This window comes from Adelges cooleyi, unplaced genomic scaffold (assembly GCF_023614345.1).
Source record: "Adelges cooleyi isolate 19-005CV unplaced genomic scaffold, UGA_ACOO_1.1 ACOO_flye_CR_arks_rails_tigmint_CR_PRNA_9, whole genome shotgun sequence".
Lineage (NCBI taxonomy): Eukaryota > Metazoa > Arthropoda > Insecta > Hemiptera > Adelgidae > Adelges > Adelges cooleyi.
In genome coordinates, this window is record NW_026096579.1 from 15,799,197 (window position 1) to 15,812,434 (window position 13,238).

The following is a 13,238-nucleotide window of genomic DNA, read 5'->3' on the forward strand; positions in this document are numbered from 1 at the left end:
AACAGTTTTACAATATTTACCCTGCCCAGTTCATAACAATACTCCACTGATGGGGTTCTACTGAGATACATGTTTTTGTTCGAACGAGCAGTTTTAAGTACTTTTTCCCATTTAAATCGTGTATTTAAACGATTTTCAAGCAACGCCTTGTTGTTATAATATTATCATCGTAAAAACATTAGGCAATAATATAACCCCTGATGTTGAGTTTCACGGACAAGTCCTAGGCTTGTATTCTACTTGAGTAACTGAAGCAGCGAGGCACAATGGGTTTCGTGCGTAGTACCCAAAACCGATTAGTCGCATATAATAATATATTATAATTTGTAATATATTAGACCAGACCGTACGCTTTGTACAATTCATATGTATATATATATATACAATTATACAATACACGGACAGCGGCCATAAATCACGTCGGCAGCGGTTCTTTTGTTTTCCTTGGGTTTTTTTTTTGACATGGAATACTTTTTCGGACCTGAAGAAAAAAAATGTTAAGTTTATTTTCAAGTCAAGTCGTTAACGCTGCGAATCTAGCAAATATCACACACTATAATATTATTGTATATATATATATTATGGTGTCGTGGGAGACGGTCAGGCAGACCAGTAGATATTATAACACCTAATAACGCCACCGTCAGTCTTTTAATAATTGAAAACAAAAAAAAACGCGTTTAGATTGATGTGTACACCGCACAGCATCGCGTTTGCACGTCCGGTCGTTAGCCACACAACACAATTTATATTATAATATGTACTTGGGATGAGTCCGAGCTACAAATTATGTACATATAGGTAAGTGTTTTAAACCAGACAGTATACTTGCATAATATAACGGCAACGGTAAGCAAAATTATTGAGAGCCGTTATTTGAATGAGATTTAATATGACAGGGAACGTGGAGTCAGCCAGCATGCAGAGGGTTTTTAAAGCGGTACGACTAGACGGTTTAGTTGTGAGGACCTAAGTAAGAACTCAGGAACTTTGACTAGTCCCGAGTCACGGATGGAATCACCAGCATGGTACGTAAACGGTATTATTACAGTACACATATTTTAATATTCCCCCTAAGTATAGAATTTTATTGAGATTAGTGCAAAGCCAAGCCGCGGACGACGTCACACACGTGCACTGCGCAATGGCGTGGTTAAATTTGAACGTATTTTTTTTCTTACAACAGGTTTATATTTTAATATTCTCGAAATTCGTTTGGCGATCATATCGTATATCGTCGGGTACGTGCTAAATTTGCTAAACGCAAATGGAAAACCGAAAAAAAAAAAAACACAAAAAAAGTAGTGAAGTTATAATAATTTATTGGCAAAACAAAACAAAAAAAAAGTAGTAGGTAACCCGTGATCATACTAATGACGGATCGGGCGGTCGTCCGTGTCTTTTGCTGCAGGTGGGCCAAAGCGGAATTCGCCAAAAAAAGGGGAAGGGGGGGAGGCGAATCGCGAGGCGTAAGGCCGCGACCGGTGTGGGTGAAAGCGCCTTAGACCGAATGTGGGTCATCCAATAGCGCGCGCGATGGGCGTTTTAGCCGGCGCCACAGCCACAGTGCTGGTGGTGGCAGCGAGGAGAGAGAGAGACCTTACCGTTTCCTTATCGGTGCACGCTAATTCATATGTAGGTAATATAATATTATGTATAATGTTCACAACGTTTAAGTATTATACAAACAAGTAAACAAGCATATTTGTAAAACTTAATCACAAAACAGAAAAATCATTAAACGACGCCGCACTTGTCTGTCGGTTAAACAGCAACGATTTTTTTTGCCTAAAACTCAGCAGTAGCTGTTTACAACCACTACTTGGAACCACTTGAATGAGTAATAATACCGACTCATAATACAGTACTTACCCCACAGCACAAATCCACTCTAGAAAAAGCATATTATTAAAAGACATCTGTGTTTTTTTTTTTATATCCCTACAACTCTGTAGAAATCATCTTCTCACATTCCACATCAACTACATACATATAGGACGCTCCATAGTTCTTTTCCCCGTAAACGGATATTAGCTAGCCTCGTGTAATACAATCATAAATAATGATATTTTTCACACAACTAGTACCATGATTAGGGATAGCCTTTGAACTTTCTAACGTGTATAGTTTTAAACTGTATTCACATTGAGAATACACTTTTTTTGGTAAACATTTTTTTTAAACATTTCACAACAATATAAATATAAATTAACGAATGTGTACTATAGAAGTGAGGACCTTTAAAATATATGGGGGCCAAAGGCACGTGCCCATCTTGCTACAGAATAGTCTGTGGAACATTATATATTTCTACTCTCTAAGACATTAGCAGTTGTATTTTTTTTTTTACACATACATCGGTGCTTTGGTCGTATCAAAAACCAGGTAAATAATATTATATTCCATGATTAGGTATATTACTATAACAGCTAAAAATTAGGGATGTTTTCCAAAGACACAAACCTGTTGTGTTAATTTATTGTTTTTTTTATATTTATATTTTTATAAAGATGTTTTGTCGGAGGTCTTTGAAAACTGTTCGTCTTAAAAGCCCATCAATTACGGTCTTGAGAAATCACACCCCATAGGTGTTTAAAGCCAGACACGTTACCAGTTTTTGAAGGAAACGTAGGTAAATCAAAATGAAAACGCCAGCCGTTTAATATACTTTCAAATAACCGGATTCGGATGAGTCGTCCTATTGTATATGGACAAATTAGTGTTAATTATCGCTTACACGAACCCCTTAAAATTGACTTCAAAACAATATTAGAACTTGTTGTAGTCGTTATTCGATCGAAAAACAAATATTGTGGACGAGGTTAAACAATTTGTTCAATTCTGACTATTAACCGGTAAATAAATTAAACGGCGTCAACAATTAATTATATAAAAAAAACACAAGTAAATAAATACAAGATTGTTAATAATTGTGAAGTCTTTTTAAACGAGGAACATGTACGGTGGACGGTGGTGTTGGTCCATGTCATCGTATTATTCATTAATTAGTTCTTAACGATTAAGTATCATGCCAGTTGTACATACTTACTCAAACTGTTAAGTCGGTAAAGTATTAAAAAAAAAATAATAATAAAATATGGTAAGCGATTGAGATGACTTGTTAAAACTATTAGACTGAAATTAGATGAAATCAATTAAAATTTCGCTTTCTGTATAGGCATAGGTTTTATAAGTATAATTCCGGGTTGAAGATTTGTGGGAAGGGGGGGGGGCAAGTATACTTAAGACTCTGTATCTGTTATTAGACTTTTAAAATTTTTTTGTATACTTTTATAGTTATAAGTTGGGGAAAATTTAGTATACTTAAAAAAAAATATAACCCCTTTACAAAAAAAATATAAAATCGCAAAATTGAAGTATTTCGAACATATTACTTAAAATGCAAGTTTTGTGTTGATTTTTTTTTAGAATCCTGACCTCCCCCCCCCCCAACATTTCTGCCAAGGGAAGGGAGAGTCATTTGTAGATGTAATTTTTTCATTCACTCACTCATTTGTAGTATCACGGTGGGAACTGGGAATATTGTTATAATATTATGCTTGTGTGCAGTTGTTGGACGACAAACGGTTCTGACTCGGTCAGTGATTTATGGCGGATTTGATAGAAAACGTTATTTTGCTCTCGGCGCCAATGCCTATGCAGCTGTCTTGTACACATGAGCTGACAATAATACTTATATTATGTAAAACGGTCAGGCGTACCTCGTGTCGACGGATATACATATAGGTTCATACATATATATATATAATAATATTATGTCCATTGGGTGTACACACAGCTATAAAGCCGGTGTTGTACTTTCAGAGTTTTAAAAATATTTGCGCGTATCGCCTTGCCTTTACCTGTAAAAAACGCACCCGTTTCTATAATAATAATACTTACATTAAAATATTATAACGGATCGTATCCCTAGCGAGGCAACTCCATATATTATATGTTCGGATATCCCTCCCAACAATCTTATTTAAGCCAAGCAAACTGTCTCGGGTATAATTTTGTTTTTTGGAGGTTTGCATTGTCACTTGCCATCTGCATACTACCAGATTGTACAGTAGTGTACTTGCAGTACACAACTGATGATATTATGATAGTAATTGTGTGTACTACTGTTAAAGTAAAAAAAGCTATCAATTTATCTGAAGTGTATTACCCACTCATTATTTGTCTACTTAACACAATTTATCAGTTGCTTACCTTAAGAAAAGCCAGGCGTGTTTTTGCTGTGGAAACCAAATTTGTAGCCATTTAAAATTTCAAGTTTTTAACTTGGAAATTCTCAACCTGCTACTTTCGTCGCAAAACTAATTTTATAAATGTTATTATGTCTTAGGTTTGACACGTTTGACAAGTTTGTACTATATACATTTGTGCGCTTAACCATCATATTATTTTAATCATCAACAAGGTATTATTAAGACTTAACAACACTCGTTCGATAAATAGGTAAATACATTATACAATTCGGATGTATTGAATGCTCGACCGGCGGACAACCAGTGCAGTGCAGTGGTCTAACTATACTTTAATAATAACGTTTAACATAATATGTAGGTATATATTTTAAATTACACACACACACACGGGGGTTGTCAACTTGACGTTTCACTCCGGCGCACCCGTGCCCTCTTATTAATCTGGAAATTACCAAGATCACGTCCGGTCCGAGCGACTTAATAAACTATTTTGTGATTCTTGTTGCGGTAATGTTGTAATTATACCTATAAAATACATAATATGCATGTATTATTGAACACTTTATCGAACGGTTAACGACTCTACCGGGCTACGCGGCCGTGATAAATCGCAGTGACAGCATATAATATACATATAACATTATAATAATAAACGTGAAAAATGGCGATAAAGTCGTTTTGTACGTTCGATTACGTTCGTTTTGTACTTGCAAGACACAGTCGCGACGGAGGTAAAAAGTAAGGTGTTATAATTATACACACATAATAATAATAATAATATATTCGATTGGATTTATCGACTCGAGACCAAGACCCTGAAACTCTCAAACGTACCTTCCTACCTACATGTTATACATCACAATGCATATTATTATTATTATTATAACAAACGTATGTATTATAATATAATGTACCTATAACACCATCCCCCATCCCCACCCCCCGTGGGGCTACAGAACGGCGGATGATTTATACATTTTGTTATAACAGTAGTGCGGTTAAAGTAAGTATAAGCATGTATAGATACCATGGGCGGCGGCAAACTACTTTGTCATTAGCTGCTAATGAATTTACTTTATTGCGTCCGGAGCACCACCAGCTATTTATTGCCCAATTAAACGTGACCGTATCATATTTTTTCCGTCTGTACTCTTTTTATTTTATTTTTTTTTAATATCGCGTTTTACAAAACGAGATCCGATATCTTATAATATATCTAATATAATAAAGAAAAAAATATGGGTGTCTCTTTAATGAATGTACAAGCCGGTAGCCGTTGATCGGGCATCGAGTGGTGATACTTACATAAATATATATAATAATAATACACAGTGTACACCGTGGATGGGCGTCCTCGTAAAAAAAAAAAGAATAATAAAAAAAAATTACTTGCAGACGATGCGTACCCGATGTCTGCGTAAGCCAAATGTAAGTAATTTATGTTATTTAATAGATGTGGTTTTTTTTTTAAATTTTATTTGCACCGGTAGTTTAACGGATGAAAACCGATAAATAATAATTATATTCGATAAGTTCACGGTCACGGTTTTTTTTTATTGACTTTTTACTTTTTTGTTCAAAATCAGTTGTTCCGTCAGAATATCACACTATTTGTCATTTTAATCAACACAGCTCGTTGTGGTCATATCGAATAGTGTAAATTTTGGCTTTTGTGATTGATCATTTTATCGTGAATCACTCAATATCTCACTGGGTTTAATATTAATAACTGAATTTTATTTTTCATAGTGTTTTTTATACCGTGATCTCAGTTTGTGTGTTCCTAACCCCCTCCCAAACTAATTATTTTTAAAGCAATTTTTGGAATTCAAATGGTAACGCTTATCTACATTTCATTAACTTTATAAATTGAGCATAATGTACTAGACATTTTTATTGGCCAATAAAAATTGGGATCAAATTTAATTTCTTATTATATAATGTTGAGTGGTTCACGATAAAATGATCACCTTGTACTATATCTTATACACCTTGTTTTCAATCCTTGTTATATTAACAATCCTTACTGCATCGGAATAGAACATATTATTATTATTATTATTATTACATAGTGCTATTAAGCCAGATATTATATAGCCTGTAGACTATAGAATGTATAGTGTATATTATATATTTTTTAATAGTGTATACGACGCGTTAACGGGGTCTTAATGCAATAGATTCTTCTTTGGGACTTGGATATTTTGTTCTGAAAATACTCCTTCACGTCGACAGTCGGTTTTCGAATTGCGCAAAGTGTAATGTGTGGTTATTAATGGATTCGTTGACCGTTTTCGGAACGTGTGTATGTATAGGTATAGAGTAACGCCATAATATCAACGTGGTGATTACCTGGCACCCGTGTAATTACCGGGCACGCGGGTATTTCACTTTATCATAATCATTTTTTATTATTATTATACGGTTTTTTATTTTATCAGCTATTGTCGGCACTTTTTTGTATTACAGGGCGCGCGTGTGCCGAAAGAGACCGTGTACGAATTTCGGTTTGCGCAATTTATTTTAAAAAAAAATCACTCTAAAAGGCGTTTGTTAGTTAATAATATGGAATTTGCAAAACATAAATCACCGTCGTTTTCGCACAGTAGCAACTATAGCGAAAGTGGCAAACTTTTGGGGGAGGAGGAGCAGTTTTATCGTTATTTATTTATGAATGTATGTATAGTCTTGACAATCTACACACATGATATTGACATTAAATCTGAACTCTATTATGAACTCATTATAAAGAAGTTACTGCTAGTAACAAGTAAGTACAATAATCGTGTACTTACTAATAAGTACCAATAATCGTGAATGAAAATTAATCAGAGAGATTTTGCTACGCTTTCGGTTTCTACAGCGACCGCTCAAAAGGGATTTTCGACAATGACCGAGTCTTAACTGAACGGTTTAGGACAATTTTTTTATTTATTTATTTATAATTAAATTTTGTATTTACAATTTATCTCGACTATTACATATGTAGAAAAGAAGGTGAAAACAACATAATATTTACAAGAAGATGATTAAATTACAGTTTAAGATTATTAAGTGTTCATAAAGATAGAAATTTGTAGATATTGATTCGGTTATAAATGAGTTTGCAAGAAAAAAGAAGAAGAATGCAGTTAGAAGTATATTTAACAATTTAATTTTTAAACTAACGATTAAATACTTCGTTAAATTTTTTTTTTTCTTTTAATATCATCATGGGTATTCATAAGGAGGCGACTGAAGGATGACATGTGCTTTCTAGAAAGTAACAAAATACATGCACGATTCATTTTCCAGACCATTTAAGTGAGGGTCGCTATAAATCAATAAAATCCTTATCGATATTAAAATTTTTTAATTTTTTGCTTGCTCCAAGGTGAGTAATCAGTAAGGTAGAAGAGCTATTAGCCGACACAGGTCACCCGTAGGCTGTAACTATTTATTATAACACATTGTTATGTTATTATTGTGTTTCATTCGTTATTCGACCCTCAAACTGAATTCACATAGCACCGGCCGATGGTCTCGATAACGTCCGGTACGCTCTCATAGGACACACGATATTAAGTGCACAATATTATTATATATTATCTTATAAGGCGCATACCCGTGTCCCTGTGTGAGATTTCCGCCGTCGCTACGCCCACGCCCGCACCGGCAATCGGTCATCATCACCCTACCAAATGCCTTTCACTGTTTACACCAACGGGTACACATCCGCATAAGGTATATCTAAGGAACTTAACGAGTGGTAACACACATATTAATATATATATATATATATAGTTGTAGGCGTACGTAAACACATGTTTGTGAGTCGCCGGAAAAGTCGACAAATTGATTGATCGTCAACGGGGGCCAAGAGGCCGTATTGGTTGTCTTGAAGACGAGCGGCAAGCTTGTACATGAGAAGAGACTACACGTCGGATAGGAAAAAGAAATAATAATCGCCGTCCATTAACTAATTGTCGGCGTAAATAGGCGACTAAACGTCGTAGGTGATTTTATTATTATTTTTTATTATCAACGACATTCCATCAGATAACGACGTTGACACGTAATGAAAACCATAATAATATGATAATGTACTATATAGTATATGTGCCCGACGTGAGTCTGACCCTCGAGCGGACGGTTTTTAAGCCGCCGATAATGTGTCAAATAAATAATAATATAATTATTATATCATAACGTATGTTGTATATGTCAATAGAAATAAAGAATAAGATGGCTTACATCTTCTTAAAAAAAAAAAAAAAATGCCCAAAAGTAACGAATAATTGATAATGGTATTCCAATGCTTGGTTAGGTCGGGTTAATATTTTGGGGTTTTTGTTTATCGATATTTGATACTCTAAGTAGCTAATGGTTGAATTAAAGAACAGTTAACCTGATTCCATCGGACATTATACAATTTGGGATAGCTGGGCTCAAATAGTCTGGTGATATAAAATTAGGAAATTGGTATAAGTGGACTTTCTGGCTTGGGTTGCTGATTGGAAGTCCTTAATACATTTCGCAAGCTGAACAAGTTTTCAGAGTTAGGTTCTAAACTTGGGTGATGCTTATCAACATTGTCGGTTATTCTTTGATGTTTCTGGGCTGATTTCGTTGGTAAATTCTAATTATCCGTTATGAACAAGAACCGACTCGACCTTCGCGACTATTTTTTGATGTGCAATTTGTAAGTGCTCTTAAAGTGTTATGTTCCTTGGATCATCGTTTATTGTGTGGTTTGCTGGCACGGAATTGAGTAATAATTTCCAAACGAATTAAATACAATGATATTAAATTTAAAAAGTGACATTTTAATAGTATCGTTTGTCAAGTTGACCCTAGATGGCCGGCTCATCGATTTCTCACACCTATCGGTGGAAACGCTGGGGGTCAAATGTGGAATTCCAATTATTCACCTTATAGGCTCTTGAAAAGTTGGCTATCGACAGTAAAACGATACTATTGGGAGTGTTTCTGGGTGTTCCCAATACGAAAACCGTATTAATAAATAACCGTATATAAATAACGACCGTCGATTAGATGGATCATCAATCAATGGCCCAAAGAGAATCTCAATTGTTTCGGAATATCGACCATATTACCAACTTAACGACACGTTACCCTCACCCTTTGTCCGTCAATGTATGTATTGTATTCAATATTGTACCGTTCTGTTTGATACTACCATGGTTTAATATCCATAGGTGTAGTTTTCTCTTAAGAACACAATGTCATTGCATTTAAATCAATTACAGTTAATAAACTAGCATATATATACACACATATAACTCATTTTTTAATTTTTACACAAAGGAAGTTAAGTGTAAAATAAATAGGATATAACGTTAACGATGTAACACATTACATATTATAATTTTAATATTAATATCTTCAAAATGACCTAAAATACTGTAGTATAAATAAGATTGCTTGCTTAGGTTTAGGGTTGTCGGAAGCACTCACTGAGTGTTTTCCCAAATCTTGACATTCGTTATTTTTCTTGCATATAGTTTTGTTATAAATAAGATAGTTTGGATTGTAATTAAAATATTGGTTTAAGGGTTTTTACATATGGTACTAGAAGTTAGATATGCCAGTTTTGCAGAGATTAGCTCTGCACAGTATAGGTCATTACGACCAATAAAGAAAAGAGCCAAATTTTATATAAATAAAGAAAGACTTCTACATTTTTTTTATTAAAAAGTTAAAGTCTAGTCTAGGAGTGCTATAAAAGGCCGCTTCTTTATTTTGCGTTTAAAAATTTTGTTGTAAGCATTTTCGTTTTTACTTGTATATCGTTTTATAATAAATCTAGCTAATTTTATAACAGCTACATAAAAAAGTCGACCTTTTAAGCTCCCATAGAGAAAGTAGTGAGCATAAAGCATTTTATATAAAATAATTGAAATCCGTCCAATAGTTACAGGAAGTCGTTTTCTATCCATCTTATTCGCCATAACTCACAGAAAAAAAAACGTTAAAAGTTGTAGTAGTTAGAAAAATGTAATTAAAATTTACTATTAAATGTTTTGAAATGGCTTCTATATAAATTGATGTTAAATATTGTCTACCTTCCGCCCCTTACATGAAAAAACCCTTTTCGTTAAACCAATAACACTTTGAAAATAAATAATAAATTAACAGAATTTGTTGATCCAAAGGCTTTTGGATCAACAAAGGCTTTTGGATTGTAATATTATAGTTGGTCGCAATAGTAGAGGTACCTACTCGATTCTTTACTACTGCAGCAGCTGCTGTTTTTAGCCAAGCCGAGGCACGTGTCGTCCTCATTATTATTAGTGTTTTTGAGCTGCACGTGAAATCAATGAATATAATAATAATTGACATTTCATCAGAGTTGTGCGATTATGCGGTCGAGATAAGTCTGGTGCTCGGATGTACGCGAACCAGTTTAGGATTTCCATCTCGACTAGTCGATTATTGTATAGTATTTTATTGTTGGCAAAAAATATATATATATATATTTAATATTTGCGTACCTATCGTATTATGATAAAAATCGCACGGTAAGAATTATCGGTCGGTTTGAGGTGGATAAAATTACTCAAGTTTTCAAAGATAACTAGCCGAGTGCCGACCGCGGTCTCTGCTAAATGACACTAATTACAAGGTGTTGTCGGCAACGCGGCCACAAAAGGGTGTCCGGTTACCACACGTGCTTTGGACATACTTAGGCCCGTCGTCGACAAATGTAATTTATATGGCGTGTCGAATTTGTCCAAGCCGTTTTGGCGATCTGATAAGACACGCTTGGTCATAAGTAAGACGACGACGAATAATTATTATTATTATTACTATCATATTATAGCCGTCACTTCGGCGACATTGCGGTTTTGCACAACAAACCCAAACGATACTCGACTAAAACGCAAATCAACCTGCACCGAGCAACATGAGAAACGCCCCGAAGTAAGATTTCTTTCTTATTCTATCTATTATATATATATATATATATTTATCATCCGTTACGTCACTAGTCGATGGTATTTGCATTATTACTAGTTTCCTTTTTGGGTTTTGACAATGTACATTTAATATGCAATTATGTGTAATAAACTAAAATATACTTGCCGGGTAACACAATCAGACACTTATTGTGGCTGCGTGTGCAGCATTACATGTTTTTTAGTCGGGTATGGTAAAACAGTGATTTTACTGTGTTCGTACTGACACTTTAAAATCAGTTTAAACTATATATTCCAGCCGACAAATTTAATATAATAAGACATTAGTAAAATAATCCATGTGTTCAGTTCTCTGACTCTATCTGAGTTCTGACCCACCTTTAGAATGTCTAGCAACAGCGGTTAGGTTTTTTGATTCTGTTAGATCAGGTGAAAACCATCAATTTTGTTATTTTGTGTTCATCTCCAAGCCAGTTTCATCTTTAGTGCACTCATATACTAAACGGTCACCGTCGTATCTGGTCTAAAGCCATTTTCATGTGCGACACTAAGATTTTATAAAGCCAATTAGTCAAAGTTATGTAAATGGATTTAATATATTTTTATATACTAAAAATATCAAGACTAAAATACTAATAATAATTTGATATATTAAAAAACGTTGATAATATTTCTTTATGTCCATATTTTTTTAAAAACGGGGTAACGATAAGTAATATATTTTATTATAATATATACAATTATAACTATATCATATCATATTACAATCCTAACGTGCATTCCTGTCTGGTCTACATCTTACCGTTATCACGCTTTAAGTGAGAAATATATTATCTTCGTGTCTTGAACCAATTTGTTTTCATTACTGCGTACACTTTCTTTTTCTGTACATACACTGTATTATATATTTATATGTACTATATTATACATTTTTTATTTAACATTTTTCAGTGTGCCCTTTTCGTGGCACACACGCCAGAAACGCGGCTCAACCGTTGGCTGCAGTTTCGTTAATACAATTTGGGGAATTTTTTTTCTAATTAGTATTTTTAAAATTTAAATTGACTAATTTCAGTGGTAGGAACCACGATCTTATAACCAGAACTGGTAACTCCCTACGGGGAAAAGCGTAGCCGTTTTTTCCCAATATGGCGGTGACAGGTGTGATGTTTTACACGTTAGGAGGAAAAAAAAACGTGACGTTCTCATCAATGGCCGCCATATTTGAAAAAATTACTATCCCTTTTCTGTGTACCAGAGCTGGTTATAAGGTAGTGGTATCAATACAGGAATATTTTTGATAAGCTAATTTCAGTGGTATTATTACAGTAATATTGTATCATAAATCATATCTCGCGGATTGCATAAATAATGGAAAAAAACCATAATATTTTTAATAAATCACGGAGAAAATAATAACTGTTCTCGATATGGTGGCCTCCCATTAGTGGACGTTGTCATGAAGAATAGCCGAATGAATATATGGAAAGCGTATTGCCTAGAGTCGGCTGCTCATGAAAATGTCCACTATAGTAGGAGGCTGCCATTTTGTGAACAGTTATTGTTTTGTCCATGATATATTTTGTTGTTTGTGATTTATCAGTTATAATATGACGGAGTTATCAGCTCTAATCTGTATCATGGAAAAGTAACGTAGCATTTTAACTTTCCATGAAATTGGTACACAAAATGGCTGCCTCCCAGGTTACCTATTGAGTTCAGTGGCTACAGCCTACAAGTGATGTGGTAAATATTTTGTACGATATTATATGATTGTACATAATAGAATATTATAATAATTATATATTATTGGCCACGACGGCGCGATTTGTATTCTCGCCACCGCGTGTGCCGGTTGTGAGTTTTGTAAACATAATTATCATGTGTGTATACTTAGATACGTTGTTACGTTATGGGTAAAGGCGGTGATTTTTTTTCTTTTCTCCATAATTCGCGAAAGCCACCTCCCGAAGGTTGTGTGTGTATGTGACGGATTGTGACAAACCGAGTAAACGTGTATGGACTTTTACCGCGAATATTATGCAAAACTCGACCAGTTGAAATAGCTGTGCAAAGCGAGCGCGCGCCATCACACAAACGTTTC